The sequence below is a fragment of the Spermophilus citellus genome, assembly GCF_964194105.1.
Source record: "Spermophilus citellus genome assembly, chromosome: 12".
In the NCBI taxonomy this organism is placed as follows: Eukaryota; Metazoa; Chordata; class Mammalia; order Rodentia; family Sciuridae; genus Spermophilus; species Spermophilus citellus.
In genome coordinates this window covers 71426072-71441073 of record NC_138198.1, presented here as the reverse complement: position 1 = coordinate 71441073, position 15002 = coordinate 71426072, and positions in this window count along the sequence as shown.

The window sequence follows — 15002 nt, the reverse complement described above, 5'->3', positions numbered from 1 at the left end:
GAAGCTACCTGTACATACTGTTTCATACTTGTCCTTTTAAGTTGCCTTCAGAAAGCAAATATTCAACCTTGATGAGTGCTACACTCATATGCTAGTGGAAAAGATGTGAATTGGGTGTTTGAGTCGGAGTCTGTTCTGGGAAACTCCTTTGAAAATTCAGTTTAAAACTGCTATGGAAACACAGACACTTCCAATTGTATGGTAATTTATCAGGGGTTTTTAATAGAGATAATATTAGTGAGTACTTAGTGAGTACACACCTAATGTGCACATAGGAGAAATATGGAAATTGTATTGTAATAAAAGTGAATTCTCTAAAATCCAGTTGAAAATGAATTTTGAAACTTGCAGTGGAAATGCACTCCAATTGTCATTTCCCATTTAAAATGAACAGCAGTACAAATGACACACATGCTTAAGGACTGAGAACTTGCCCACATGATCTGAAATAAACTATTGGATCATAATAGTTTGCCTAGGGACAAATCTCAATATTCACATTGATAATTAAAGTAGATCCTCAAGTGAAGATGTCTGCATGTATTGTAACAGTACTGCTCTTTCAATTATTCTCAGAAAGTACATATAAAGTATTGTTGATTCCTTCATCTAAAATTCTAAAGTATTTTAAGGTAGTTTTGCATTATTTTAGTGGGGAATGAGGGTCAAAACACTGAGATCTGAAAACAGTGGCACCACCTGCTCAGAAGGATTACTTCCAAAGCCTGAGCACTGAGCATAGCAGAGTTTTTACTTCTATACATAAGTTACTTCTCAGAAAGAGAAGGGATAGAAAAAATACTAATAGAAATGAGGGCTGGAAACTTACTGAATTTGATATAAAACAGAGTTACCTTATTTCAATGCTTCCCCTTTGTAAAAGGGGAGTAGGTGGGTGTATTTGGTGGTTTCTGTGTGTGTGTGTTTGTGTGTGTGTGCATGTGTTGATGGACAAAGGTAGAACACATGCAGTTGAGGGGAGAAATAAAGAATATACATGCACTAATGCCATTTTCAATGCTTTATTCACTCAAATCACTCAATAAAATTTCACTCTATAGATTACTTTTTCTTTCAGTATTTAGTTTTATTTGTACTTGGACACAATACCTTTATTGTATTTTATTTTTATGTGATGCTGAGGATTGCACCCAGTGCCTCAAACATGCTAGGTGAGCCCTCTACTGCTGAGCCACAACTCTTGCCCTTCTATAGGTTCTTAATCAAGAAAATAACAATCTTTAATGCTGGGCACTGTAATATACATAATCAATTCAAAACAAACAATTCCAAGTCAATTCTAAACACTGCAAACACACTTAACCATGACAGAGTTATTACAGACATTCTCTCTGCTTGATAAGCTCAAGTTCCAGATCTAGAGTCTCAAGTCTTGGGCCTTAAGTCCAGCAGATGCACACTCACTCAGACCCCAGTGATCAGGTCAGGAATCCATGGAGGCTTCATCATGGAATGGAGCTGATGAGTGATTGAGGAGATGGTCATAAGGCAAAATTGCTGTTCTCATCAGGGTCAATTTGTGGTTGTAGAGTTGGAGAATGGTGAGGATGATGCAGAATGTCAGGCAGATAATAAATAAATAATGATAATTTTCTATGTGCACTACAGTCACTGCAAAGAAATTCAGATATAGAATTATAGTGTATTTCTATTACTTGAAAATGCTTTCTTGTAGCCGTTTGTACTAAATTCCCTCTTCCCAAGAATTTGTTGGCAAATATTCCTCTGCTTTCTATTTCAGTACTTTTGCCTCATCTAAATCTTCATATGAATGGAGACATACTTTATGTATTCTTCTTCATGTGGATTTTTTGAAATAGCAGAACACTTTTTATATTTTTGAATGTCATATCTATGTATTTCTTCGTTTTATCAATGAGTAGTGTTACATTTTGTGCTATACATTATTATTTGTTGATTATATTTGGGTCCTTTCCAATCTGGTGCTATTATGTATAATGCACAATAAACCTATAATTATAGATCTTTGTGTGGTCATGTTTTCATTTATATTGTTTCATAAGACCTAGGAGGATTTTACCATTCTTATGGCCAGTATTTTTTAACTTATGTTATGGTTTGGATCTGAGTTATCTTACCAAAACCTAAAACACCAGTGCAGAAATGTGTAGAGAAGAAATGATTAGATTATGAGAACTTCGACATAATCAGGGAATTAATCCATTTGTTGTGTTAATAATTTGAATGAATTACTGAGTGATAACCATAAGTAGGTGGGGTATGGCTGGAGGAAGCAGGCAACTGGGGCATGCCACTAGTGATTTTATTTTGTTCCTGATTTTTCACGTTCTATTTCCTGGCTGCCATAAACTGAATACCTTTCCTCTACCTTATGCCATGATGTTCTGCCTCATCTTAAGCCCAGAACAATGGAGATTTGACCATCGACAGGACCTCTGAAACCATAATCCCAAAATCAACTTTACCTCCTCCTCATTGTTGTTCTTGTCAGGCTACAATGACTAAAATGTGACTATGTCATGCCATTTCATGCCTCTTAGCAATAATATTATTGGTTATATTATATATTTTCTGACATTTTTCTCCTAACAGTTGAAAGTTAAAATATTTTTAGAGGGGCTGGGGATGTGGCTCAAGTGGTAGCACGCTTGCCTGGCATGCGTGCGGTCCGGGTTCGATCCTCAGCACCACATACAAAGAAAGATGTTGTGTCTGCCAATAAATAAATAAATAAATAAATAAATATTAAAAAAATATTTTTAGATAATATCCATTGTGTTATAATTTGCACTTCCTTGATGACTATTAAGGACAATAGTTCCTATGCTTTTTTTGGAATCAATTTATTTTATGAAAATACTCTTCAGATCCTTAGCACATCTGATTTTCTGTTTTTCCCCCTTGTCTGTCTGATAACACAGTTGAAAGAACTTTTTAGAAAATATAATCTTTAAAAAACTTTTTTAAAATATGTGTTGCAATTATGTAACTTTTGAGTTCTGATTCAGTACACTTCTTGAAGCTACTAAAAATAAAATCAATTTCTTTAAATTAGTTTGGTCTTTATCTCAGATTAGCCATTTTTAATTCCAAAATGCTTAAAGCATGCTGATATAAGTTTTTTTTTTTTAAATTAGTAACTGTGTCTTTGGAAATTTCTGAAGAATGGGAGAGAAACCAAAACTTGGATGCAAATATAGGCCACATTTTTAAAAAGTTATAAACAGTAGACTAATAATCTAATAACACTCGTCACTGTGATCTAATAATACAAATCCTTGTAATTTCTGATTGGAATGTCAGAAATCAATCATTCATTTACATGCTGAAAAGCTTATAGTATACCAATAAACCAACATGATTTTTTAAAGAGCATGCTATATCAATTAATCATATTTGTTTTGTCTTAAGAGGTTATTGATCACCTAATTCACAAAAAGTAAATACATATTTTGGAAAATTTATTGACCAGTCTATTTTGGTGCCAATACCATGTTGTTGTTGTTACTATTGCTCTGTAGTATAGACAGATCCCTTAGTGCTGAGCAACACCACAGACCCCGAAGAATATTTTGAATATATATATATATATATATATATATATATATATATATATATACACACACACACACATATATATATATATATATATATATATATATATATATATATTTGTATATGTACATAGAATATTTTTGTATAAAATTTTGTAAGCAATGCTGCTAATGAGGCATGTGTTGGGGAGTACTGACAGAGGAAGTGATGATTTTGGTGTAGGGGGAAAGGTTGATATTGAGGTGGTCACAATCGTGATAATATTTGTGTGCACATAAATATACAAGACTCTGTCAATATGATCTTCCTTGGCTTGCATCTCTGTTTACTCTTCTAAGTCATTCCATTCATAACTAAGTTTCTTTTTTTTCTTTTTTCTTTTTTTTATTATTGGTTGTTCAAAACATTACAAAGCTCTTGACATATCATATTTCATACATTAGATTCAAGTGGGTTATGAACTCCCATTTTTACCCCAAATACAGATTGCAGAATCACATCGGTTACACATCCACATTTTTACATACTGCCATATTAGTGACTGTTGTATTCTGCTACCTTTCCTATCCTCTACTATCCCCCCTCCCCTCCCCTCCCATTTTCTCTCTCTACCCCATCTACTGTAATTCATTTCTCTCCTTGTTTATTTTCCCATTCCCCTCACAACCTCTTATATGTAATTTTGTATAACAATGAGGGTCTCCTTCCATTTCCATGCAATTTCCCTTTTCTCTCCCTTTCCCTCCCACCTCATGACTCTGATTAATGTTAATCTTTTCCTTCTGCTCTTCCTCCTTCTCTGTTCTTAGTTGCTCTCATTATATCAAAGAAGACATTTGGCATTTGTTTTTTAGGGATTGGCTAGCTTCACTTAGCATAATCTGCTCTAGTGCCATCCATTTCCCTGCAAATTCCATGATTTTGTCATTTTTTAGTGCTGCATAATACTCCATGTGTATAAATGCCACATTTTTTTTCCATTCATCTATTGAAGGGCATCTGGGTTGGTTCCACAGTCTAGCTATTGTGAATTGTGCTCTATGAACATCAATGTGGCAGTATCCCTGTAGTACGCTCTTTTAAGGTCTTCAGGGAATAGTCCGAGAAGGGCAATAGCTGGGTCAAATGGTGGATCCATTCCCAGCTTTCCCAGGAATCTCCATACTGCTTTCCAAATTGGCCACACCAATTTGCAGTCCCACCAGCAATGTACAAGAGTACCCTTTTCCCCACATCCTCGCCAGCACTTGTTGTTTGACTTCATAATGGCTGCCAATCTTACTGGAGTGAGATGGTATCTTAGGGTGGTTTTGATTTGCATTTCTCTGACTGCTAGAGATGGTGAGCATTTTTTCATGTACTTGTTGATTGATTGTATATCCTCCTCTGAGAAGTGTCTGTTCAGGTCCTTGGCCCATTTGTTGATTGGGTGATTTGTTATCTTATTGTCTAATTTTTTGAGTTCTTTGTATACTCTGGATATTAGGGCTCTACCTGAAGTGTGAGGAGTAAAAATTTGTTCCCATTATGTAGGCTCCCTATTTACCTCTCTTATTGTTTCTCTTGCTGAGAAAAAACTTTTTAGTTTAAGTAAGTCCCATTTGTTGATTCTTGTTATTAACTCTTGTGCTATGGGTGTCCTATTAAGGAATTTTGAGCCTGACCCCACAATATGTAGATTGGAGCCAACTTTTTCTTCTATCACACGCAGAGTCTCTGATTTGATATCAAGCTCCTTGATCCACCTTGAGTTAACTTTTGTGCATGGAGAGAGGAGGGATTCAATTTCATTTTGTTGCATATGGATTTCCAGTTTTCCCAACACCATTTGTTGAAGATGGTATCCTTCCTCCATTGAATGCTTTTAGCCCCTTTATCAAATATAAGATAGTTGTAACTTTGTGGATTAGTCTCTGTGTCCTCAATTCTGTACCATTGGTCCACTCGCCTGTTTTGATTCCAGTACCATGCTGTTTTGTCACTATTGCTCTGTAATATAGTTTGAAATCTGGTATCACTATACTGCCTGATTCAAACTTCCTGCTTAGAATTGCTTTTGCTCTTCTGGGACTTTTATTTTTCCATATGAATTTCATGATCGCTTTATCTATTTCTACAAGCAATGCCATTGGGATTTTGATTGGCATTGCATTAAACCTATAGAGAACTTTTGGTAATATCGCCATTTTGATGATGTTAGTTCTGCCTATGCATGAACAAGGTATATTTTTCCATTTTCTAAGATATTCTTCTACTTGTCTCTTTAGGATTCTGTAGTTTTCATTGTATAAATATTTCACCTCTTTTGTTAGGTTGATTCCCAAGTATTTTATTTTTTTGAGGATATTATGAATGGAGTGTTTTTCCTCATTTCCATTTCAGAAGTTTTGTCGCTGATATACAGAAATGCCTTTGATTTATGCGTGTTGATTTTATATCCTGTCACTTTGCTGAGTTCATTTATTAGTTCTAGTAGTTTCTTTGTAGACCCTTTTGGGTCTTCTAGGTATAGAATCATGTCTTTCACAAATAGTGATAATTTAAGTTCTTCTTTTTCTATTTTTATGCCTTTAATTTCTTTGGTCGGTCTAATTGCTCTGGCCAGTTTTTCGAGAACTATATTGAATAGAAGTGGTGATAGAGGGCATCTCTGTCTTTTTCCAGATTTTACAGGGAATGCCTTCAATTTTTCTCCATTCAGGATGATGCTAGCCTGAGGCTTAGCATAGATAGCTTTTACAATGTCGAGGAAAGTTCCTGTTATCCCTAGTTTTTCTAATGCTTTGAACATAAAGGGATGCTGTACTTTGTCGAATGCTTTTTCTGCATCTATGGAGATGATCATATGGTTCTTATCTTTAAGTCTATTAATGTGGTGAATAACATTTATTGATTTCTGTATATTGAACCAGCCTTGCATCCCAGGGATGAATCCTACTTTATCATGGTGCACAATTTTTTTTTGATGTGCCTTTGTATCGGATTCACCACAATTTTATTGAGGATTTTTGCATCTAGGTTCATCAGAGATATTGGTCTATAGTTTTTTTCTTTGAGGTGTCTTTGTCTGGTTTCGGAATCAGGGTGATGTTGGCCTCATAGAATGAATTTGAAAGAGCTCCCTCTTTTTCTATTTCCTGAAATAACTTGAAAAGTATTGGTATTAATTCTTCTTTAAAGGTTTTCTAAAACTTTGCTGTATACCCATCCGGTCTTGGGTTTTTCTTGGTTGGTAGTCTTTTGATTGCTTCTTCTATTTCATCCAGTGATATTGGTCTGTTTAAATTGTGTGTATCCTCCTGACTCAGTCTGGGCAAATCATATGATTAAGAAAGTTATCAATGTCTTCACTATCTTCTATTTTATTGGAATATAGGTTTTCAAAATAATTTCTAATTGTCTTCTTTATTTCTTTAGCATCTGTTGTGATATTGCCTCTTTCATCCCGTATGTTAGTAATTTGAGTTCTCTCTTTTCTTCTCTTCATTATCATGGCTAAGGGTCTGTCAATCTTATTTGTTTTTTAGAAGAACCAACTTTTAGTTTTGTTAATTTTTTCAATAGTTTCTTTTGTTTCAATTTTGTTGATTTCCGCTCTGATTTTAATTATTTTTTGTCTTCTGCTGCATTTGCTGTTGTTTTGCTCTTACTTTTCTAGGGCTTTGAGATGAAGTGTGAGCTCATTTATTTGTTGGTTTTTCCTTTTTTTGAGGAATGACCTCCAGGCGATGAATTTCCCTCTTAAAACTGCTTTCATTGTGTCTCATAGATTCCTATATGTTGTGTCTGTATTTTCATTTATCTCTAAGAATTTTTTGATTTCCTCCTTTATGTCTTCTGTATCCATTGATCATTCAGTAACATATTGTTCATTTTCCATGTGATGTAGGATTTTTCCTTCCTTCTTTTATCATTGATTTCCAGTTTCATTCTATTATGATCAGATAAAATGCATTGTATTATCTCCACCCCTTTATATTAACTGAGGGTTGCCCTATGGCATAATATATGGTCTATTTTTGAGAAGTATCCATGTGCTGCTGAGAAAAAAGTATATCCACCTGATGATGTTTGATATATTCTATATATGTCAGTTAAGTCTGTGATGAAAAATCCGTTGTTAACCTTATTGGTTTACCCCTGAATGTAATCTGCCTCATTTCTCTTGTAGCTTTTAATATTTTCTCTTTGTTCTGTATATTGGATATCTTCATAACAATGTGTCTTGGCGTTGGTCTACTGTGATTTTGTGTGCTCGGTGTCCTGTATGCATCTACAATTTGTATATCCATTTCCTTTTTTATTTCTGGAAAGTTTTCTGTAATTATTTCATTCAGCAGGTTACTCATTCCCTTGGTTTGAATCTCTGTACCTTCCTCTATCCCGATGACTCGTAAGTTTGGTTTTTTTATGTTATGCCATATCTGTTGGATGTTTTTCTTGTGATTTTTTACCAGCCTTTCTGAATTTGCTAGACTATTTTCAAGATGATATATTTTGTCTTTATTATCTGACGTTCTGGCTTCTACTTGCTCCACTCTGTTAGTGATACTTTCAATTGAGTTTTTAATTTGATTTGTCGTTTTCTTCATTTCTAGAATTATTGTTTGATTTTTTTATAATCTCTGTCTCCTCATAAAGATGCTTAACTTCTTCTTTTATCTGTTTATGTAATTCATTTTCAATGTGTTCTTTCACTGTTTGGATTTGCTGTCTCGTATCTTCTTTAAGGTTCCATTCCATCTGTCTAAGGTATTCTGTTAGTTCTTTATATGACCATTTTTCTGATGACTCTAGGTCCTCCTGAATATTTAGGCTGTCCTTCATTGTTTGTACTCCTTTTCTTCCTTGCTTTTTTATGCTGGTCATGTTACTTCTTGTTCTGTTTGACTGCTGAGTTACTGTTTACTCTTATAAATTTATTTGATGCTTGGGAGGAAAGATATTAGAAGGGAAGGGAAGAAGTCCCTAAAGAGAATGAGAGTAGTCAGGTAGAATTCAAGGAAGGGGAAATTGACAATTGAAAAGAAATGAAAAGACAAAAGAGAAAAAATAGAAAATAAAGAAAGAAAGAATAATTTTTTTAAAAAAATAATGATGATAATAAAAAAAAGGAAAATTAAAATTAAAAAAATAATAATAATAAAATAAAAAAATTAAAAAAAATTTAAAACATTAAAAAAGTTAAAGAACAAAAACAAAAAATTAAAATGAAAGAAAAAAACCCAAATTAAAAAAAAATAATAATAAATGCAGTCATAGAGTTCGATTAACTTCTCTTCCAGTAGGTGGAGCTGTGCCCACTGGGCCAAGCTTCTCCTCTCAATAGGTGGGAACCAATCTCTGTGCAGCAGCTCTTCCTCCCAGACTGGGCGGGTCTCCAATCCTGAGTGTCTAGGGCCTTCTCTTCTGTTTCCTCAAGCCAGGCCCCACTCACTGGTGATGCTCACCATAATACTGGCTACACGCCAGGTCTGCTGCTCCTGGGAGCTCTGTTTTCATGAACACCTGGGCACACTCTCCCTGTTTGCCTTCCTCAGACCCTAAGATTGTAGAGCTTGGGGCTGAGAACCCCCAGTGAATTTGCTTGCCCTCCGGTAGCCACACCCCCAGTAGCTGGTGCAAGAGACCTCAGTTGTCAGCACTGGTGGGAGCGGTAGCCAGGAGTTCCACCCCGTGAGTCCCGCGCCACTCCTGATTCCCTCGGTCTGGCTATCGCGCTCATGGGAGAGCTGGGAGGGGCCCTTAAGTTTTTCCCTCTGTGTGGAGAGGGATGGCTAGGGGATTACACACCTGTCGCTGCTGGTTTCAATGAAGTTATCTCCTCCGCTCATGACGTCAGTTCTCTGCCATGATAGTATCCCATGCAAATGGTGACCGTTCTTTCCCTTTGCCGGGTGACCAATGAAACGGGTGGGTCCTGACTGTCTCTTCCAAGCCCTGTTTCAATCCTGTGGCCACTGCCTAAGAAGGATGGGTTGGCTTTTACCTCTGTAAGTTCAGAAGGGCCGACCAGTTATTTCAGCGGGATCGTTAGTGCTGAGTCACGAGAAGCAGGCGAACCGGAGCTTGAATGCAGCCGATCCGGGCTCAGTGTGTGTTCTGAGAGGCCCAAACTGTTCGCCCCAGATCCACATCAGCTCAGCATTGCCTAGTGATCCTGAGCAAACAGCGCAGCTGAAGAGGACAGAGACTTGATCTCTCTGCGCCCACTGCCATGTTGGATCTCCCTACAATGCGTAATTTTAAATGTGACAGAAACCACTGGCTGAACACGAGCACCTGATAATCTAATCATCTGCATATTTCCTATAAGAAGATATAAGACTCTTCCCACCTTTGTCACTTGTATGTCCTGGATATGAATGTACAGAATGAGAAGAGACAGAGAAAAGTAAAAGGTACGCAAAGGGAAATACAGAATTCAACAAACCAACATTACTTAAAAGACCACCAGTTAGTTAGGAAATGATCTATCACTGTTTTTCCAGAAGATTGTTTTTAAGGTAAAGCCAAAAGTACATTGAAAACACAGGTTTGGCCACCACCTAAGATTTCAGTTTCTTCAAATGAAATTCTTAAAGTTAAGAAATTCAACCATGTAGTTTTAATAATAGGCATTGCTGAAGTTGTTTATTAAGACACAAATCTTTTGATGTTGTTCTTTTGTTGCAATCTCTGAAGATTGTAAGAGACAGCACTCCTACATCACTGATTTTCTCTTCAGAATATGTCTTTCATGAAATTTAATCTTGCTTTTTGTTCTGAAGACATAAGAGCACTTTGGACTGCAGGAACATCTAAGACCAAAAACATTTCTATACATTAAAGGTATTTCAATAGAATGAAGTACTACAGATTACTACTAGAGAATCTTAGGGAAAAAATCAATCAAAATCAAAACAAAGATTATTAATTAAGGATATGGAATTCTGCTTAACAATGTATGACAGAGAAACAAGAATATGAAGAACTGACTTTGGTGATTTGGAGACAGCATGTATTTTAACATTTAAATAATATGTTATCTATACTCACAATATTATTATTCTGAGCTGCCGCAGTCTGGCTGGGCACAATTCAGGAGCCACTTGTCAAAAGAAACTAACTTTATTTTTAGAACTACAAACGCCAAACAAAACCGCTCCTCAGGAAAAAACCCTCAGAGCCCAACTGCCACCACCGGCTTCCCACAAGCCTCTCACCCCCACACAAACCTCACCACCTCCCACAATCCTCCTGCTCTTGAGGCTGATTGGCTGGGTCATGTGGGCGGAGCCAAAGAAGTCCCCCAATGAACAGCTCCGTGGAGGAGCCAATCAGCTAGATGTTGCTGGGGCCGCTGTGAGCCAATCATCAGCTGGCAGTCTGAAGGGCAGGGAAACAGCCTAATGAACATCACCGCAGAGGAGCCAATCAGCTAGATGTTGCTGGGGCCGCTGTGAGCCAATCATCAGCTGGCAGTCTGAAGGGCAGGGAAACAGCCCAATGAACATCACCGCAGAGGAGCCAATCAGCTAGATGTTACGGGGGCCGCTGTGAGCCAATCATCAGCCGGCAGCTGGAAGTTTTCTGGCAGCTGGAAGTTTGCTGGGGCCCCTTTGGCTGTGGCTCTCAACATCTCCCCCTCTCTGTTTAAACAACAAGCATGTGGCTTAGGGACCGTGCCTGCCTTAGGTTGTCCAATACTACATATGGTCCTTACCCGTCTTCGGATGAGCTGACCTCAGGGCATCAGCCTCCTGTCTTAGGTTGGTACCATTGTAATTGGATCTTACCCGTCATTGACTACCGGTCCAGTATACAGCCACACCTGTGGAGAGGTCTTTGTCATGACAAGCAGAAGGGAGGAAGATACACCAAGCCAACTGATGGCTCTTGTTGGAAAAATTGTACCACCAATGACATCATCAGAAAAAATACCCCAACACTACCACAAGTTGCTGCACCAACAGATAGTTCACAATGCATAGTCTAGGCAAGTCTAGGCAAGTTCTGCAAGTTCTGCACATAGTCTAGGCAAGTTCTGCAAGCAGTTCAGTGATGGCTATTGCAGAAGCTGTAGATTAGTTTTATCTTTGTCTTCACCGGCACTGGGATGAAGATAGGAATTCTGGCAATAATGGCTAAAGAAAAAATTATGTAACATTCCAGAAGGCACTAAAAGAAAACAATTTTCTTAACAATTTACATTGTCTTCACTGGCACTGGGATGAAGATAGGAATTCTGGCAATAATTGCTAAAGAAAAAATTGTGTAACATTCCAGAAGACACTAAAAGAAAACAATTTTCTTAACAATTTACATTATCTTGAAGAGAATTATTAAATATAATGAAAAGGTAAGGTGAGAATTATTAAATATAATGAAAAGGAAAGGTGAAAGTAAACAAACAGATCTGTTAACCTCCTTTTTTGTTTACATATTAAAACAATTCTTAATAGTTATTTACCCAATTCAAATTAAACCATTTAAATCACGTGAATAAAAAAAATATTTGGATCCATTTTTTCATGAGCGCTCATCATATATGATATATGGACATACGTACATTCAAACATATAACACAAAACACAAGTGTGCACACATAATATAATACATATAACACATAACATAATAGTAAAGGCCTTATAACTTTTAGCAGGTGAAATCTCCATTGCAATGTAAAAACTCTATAGTCAAAAAAAAAATAGAACTGATCAGCAAAACATTAACCTAGGTCTGTATGAGCTCAAAAAACAAAATAGAACTTCATGATATGGGAAAGGGCAATAATAAAATAGATATTGAGAAAAGCATCCTGGTTCTGTCGCAGATGTAAGGATAGCCAAATTGGAGTTTTGGATATCAGCTGTTATGGATTTGAGCCAAATCATCTTCTTTTTGGTCTGTAGAAATCACTTTAGTTAATCTCTCTGGAATCCAAATCGGCTGCTGTTCTCCCTGTGGAAATACACAAACAGGCCCCCGACTCCAGACAATCACTGGGTCAGGACTTTAGTTAATCTCTCCTGAATCCAAATCAGCTGCTGTTCTTCCTGTGGAAACACACAAACAGACCCCCAAATCCAGACAATTACTGGCTCAGGACCTTTCCATTGTCCTGTTAGAATATCTTTCCAAAGTACCTTGGGCTTATGTTCATTTTTTGGACACATATGCCTTTCTGCAGCACTAAGTCCTGATGAATCCAAATTTTAAAAGTTTAGAGTAAAAAGGGTTATTTTAAGTTTATCTTTGGGGAATATATACCCCTTCCCAATTCCATCTTTTTGCTTTAATAAGTACATTTTAATAGTTTGATGAGCTCTTTCAACTATGCCTTGTCCCTGTGGATTGTATGGGATTCCTGTTATATGAGTAATGCCAAATGATGAGCAAAATTGTTTAAAAGAGGTAGAAGTATAACCAGGGGCATTATCTGTTTTTAACTGTTTTGGAATGCCCACAGTGGCAAAATTTTGTAAGCAATGAGCTATAACATCTTTAGTTTTTTCTCTGGCATGAAGGGAGCCCATCAAAAATCCAGAAGAAGTATCAACTGTAACATGCAAATATTTTAATTTTCCAAATTCTGGCAAGTGTGTGACGTCCATCTGCCAAATATGGTTAGGTATCAATCCTCTAGGATTGACTCCAAGATTAACTTGTGGTAAAAAGGTCACACAATTTTGACATTGTTTTATTATTTGTCTAGCTTGTTCCTTAGTTATTTTAAAATGCTTTTGTAAAGTATTAGCATTGACATGGAACCTTTTATGAAAATTTATAGCTTCTTCTAGTGTAGAGAAAATATGTATGTCATGTGTAGTTTTATCTGCTAAATCATTGCCCAAACTAAGGGCTCCAGGCAATCCTGTATGTGCCCTGATATGTCCTATAAAGAATGGATCTTTTCTGTCCCAGATTAAACTTTGTATAGTGGAAAACAAAGAGAAAACAGTAGAAGAAGGGGAAATCCTACCAGCATCTTCAAGGGATACTATAGCATTAACTATATACTGACTATCAGCAAATAAATTAAATACAGAATCTTTAAACATCACAAAAGCTTGTAATACTGCATTAAGCTCTACCTTTTGAGCTGATTGTTTGGGTACTAAAAATGTAAAAGTTTGATCAGGTGTAACTATTGCTGCTGTACCATTATTTGACCCATCAGTGAATATATTTGGAGCATTCATGATAGGTGTTTTTCTTGTCATTTTTGGAAAAATTACAGGGTGCAATGACCAAAAAGACAATAAAGGATTAGATGGTAAGTGGTTATCAAATGAAACATTAGATTTGCACATGATTATTGCCCAAGTATTTAACTCATTAGCTAATTCATCAATTTGATTCATAGTATATGGAGTAATAATTTTATTGGGAGAAATTCCAAATATGCCCTTTGTGTTTTTATTCCTTTGAGTATTAATTGTCCTACAGCCTCAGGATACCTAGTAAGAATAGTGTTAGGAGAATAAGATAAATGTATCCATAATAATGGACCTTCTTGCCAAAATACTCCTGTAGGAATATTTTTTGTTGGTAGTACAATAAATAATAAAGGCAAACTTATATCAATTCTATCCAAATGCATATTTTCCATATATGTTTCAATGATTTTTAATGCCTTTCTTGCTTCAGGCGTTAACATTCGGGGTGAATTTGGATCTGATGGACCTTTTAGGATATCAAATAAAGGTCCCAATTCTCCTGTTGGAATACCTAGATAAGGCCTTATCCAATTTATGTCTCCTAATAACTTTTGAAAGTCATTAAGTGATTTGAGTTGATCTACTCATATTTGAATTTTTGGTGGATGGACCATGGTTGAGGATAATATAACTCCTAAATAATTAATTGGAAAATTTAATTGTACTTTATCTATTGCTATCTCTAAATTATAATTTTTTAATAAATTTGTAAGTGTGGCAAACATTCTAACAATGTGTTTTTAGCTTTGTGTGCTAATAATACATCATCCATATAGTGAAATATTTGTAGTTCAGGATTTTGATTTCTAAGTGGCTGGATTACTTTGTTAACATAAATTTGACACATAGTTGGGCTGTTAGCCATCCCTTGAGGGAGTACTTTCCATTCATATCTCTGATCAGGACCTTCATGATTTAGTGCAGGGATAGTAAATGCAAAACGTGGACTATCCTCAGGATGAATTGGAATTGAAAAAAAAACAATCTTTAATATCTATAACTAAAACATACCAAGTTTTTGGCAAAGCAGACAATTGAGGAATCCCCGATTGAGCAGGTCCCATAATGACCATTTCATTATTAATGGCTCTTAAGTCTTGCAATAATCTCCATTTACCAGATTTCTTTTTGATGACAAAAGTGGGAGTATTATGGGGAGATACAGAAGGTTGTATATGTCCTTCCGCTAATTGTTGTTTGACCAGATCATGGGCTACTTGTATCTTTTCTTTAGTCAAGGGC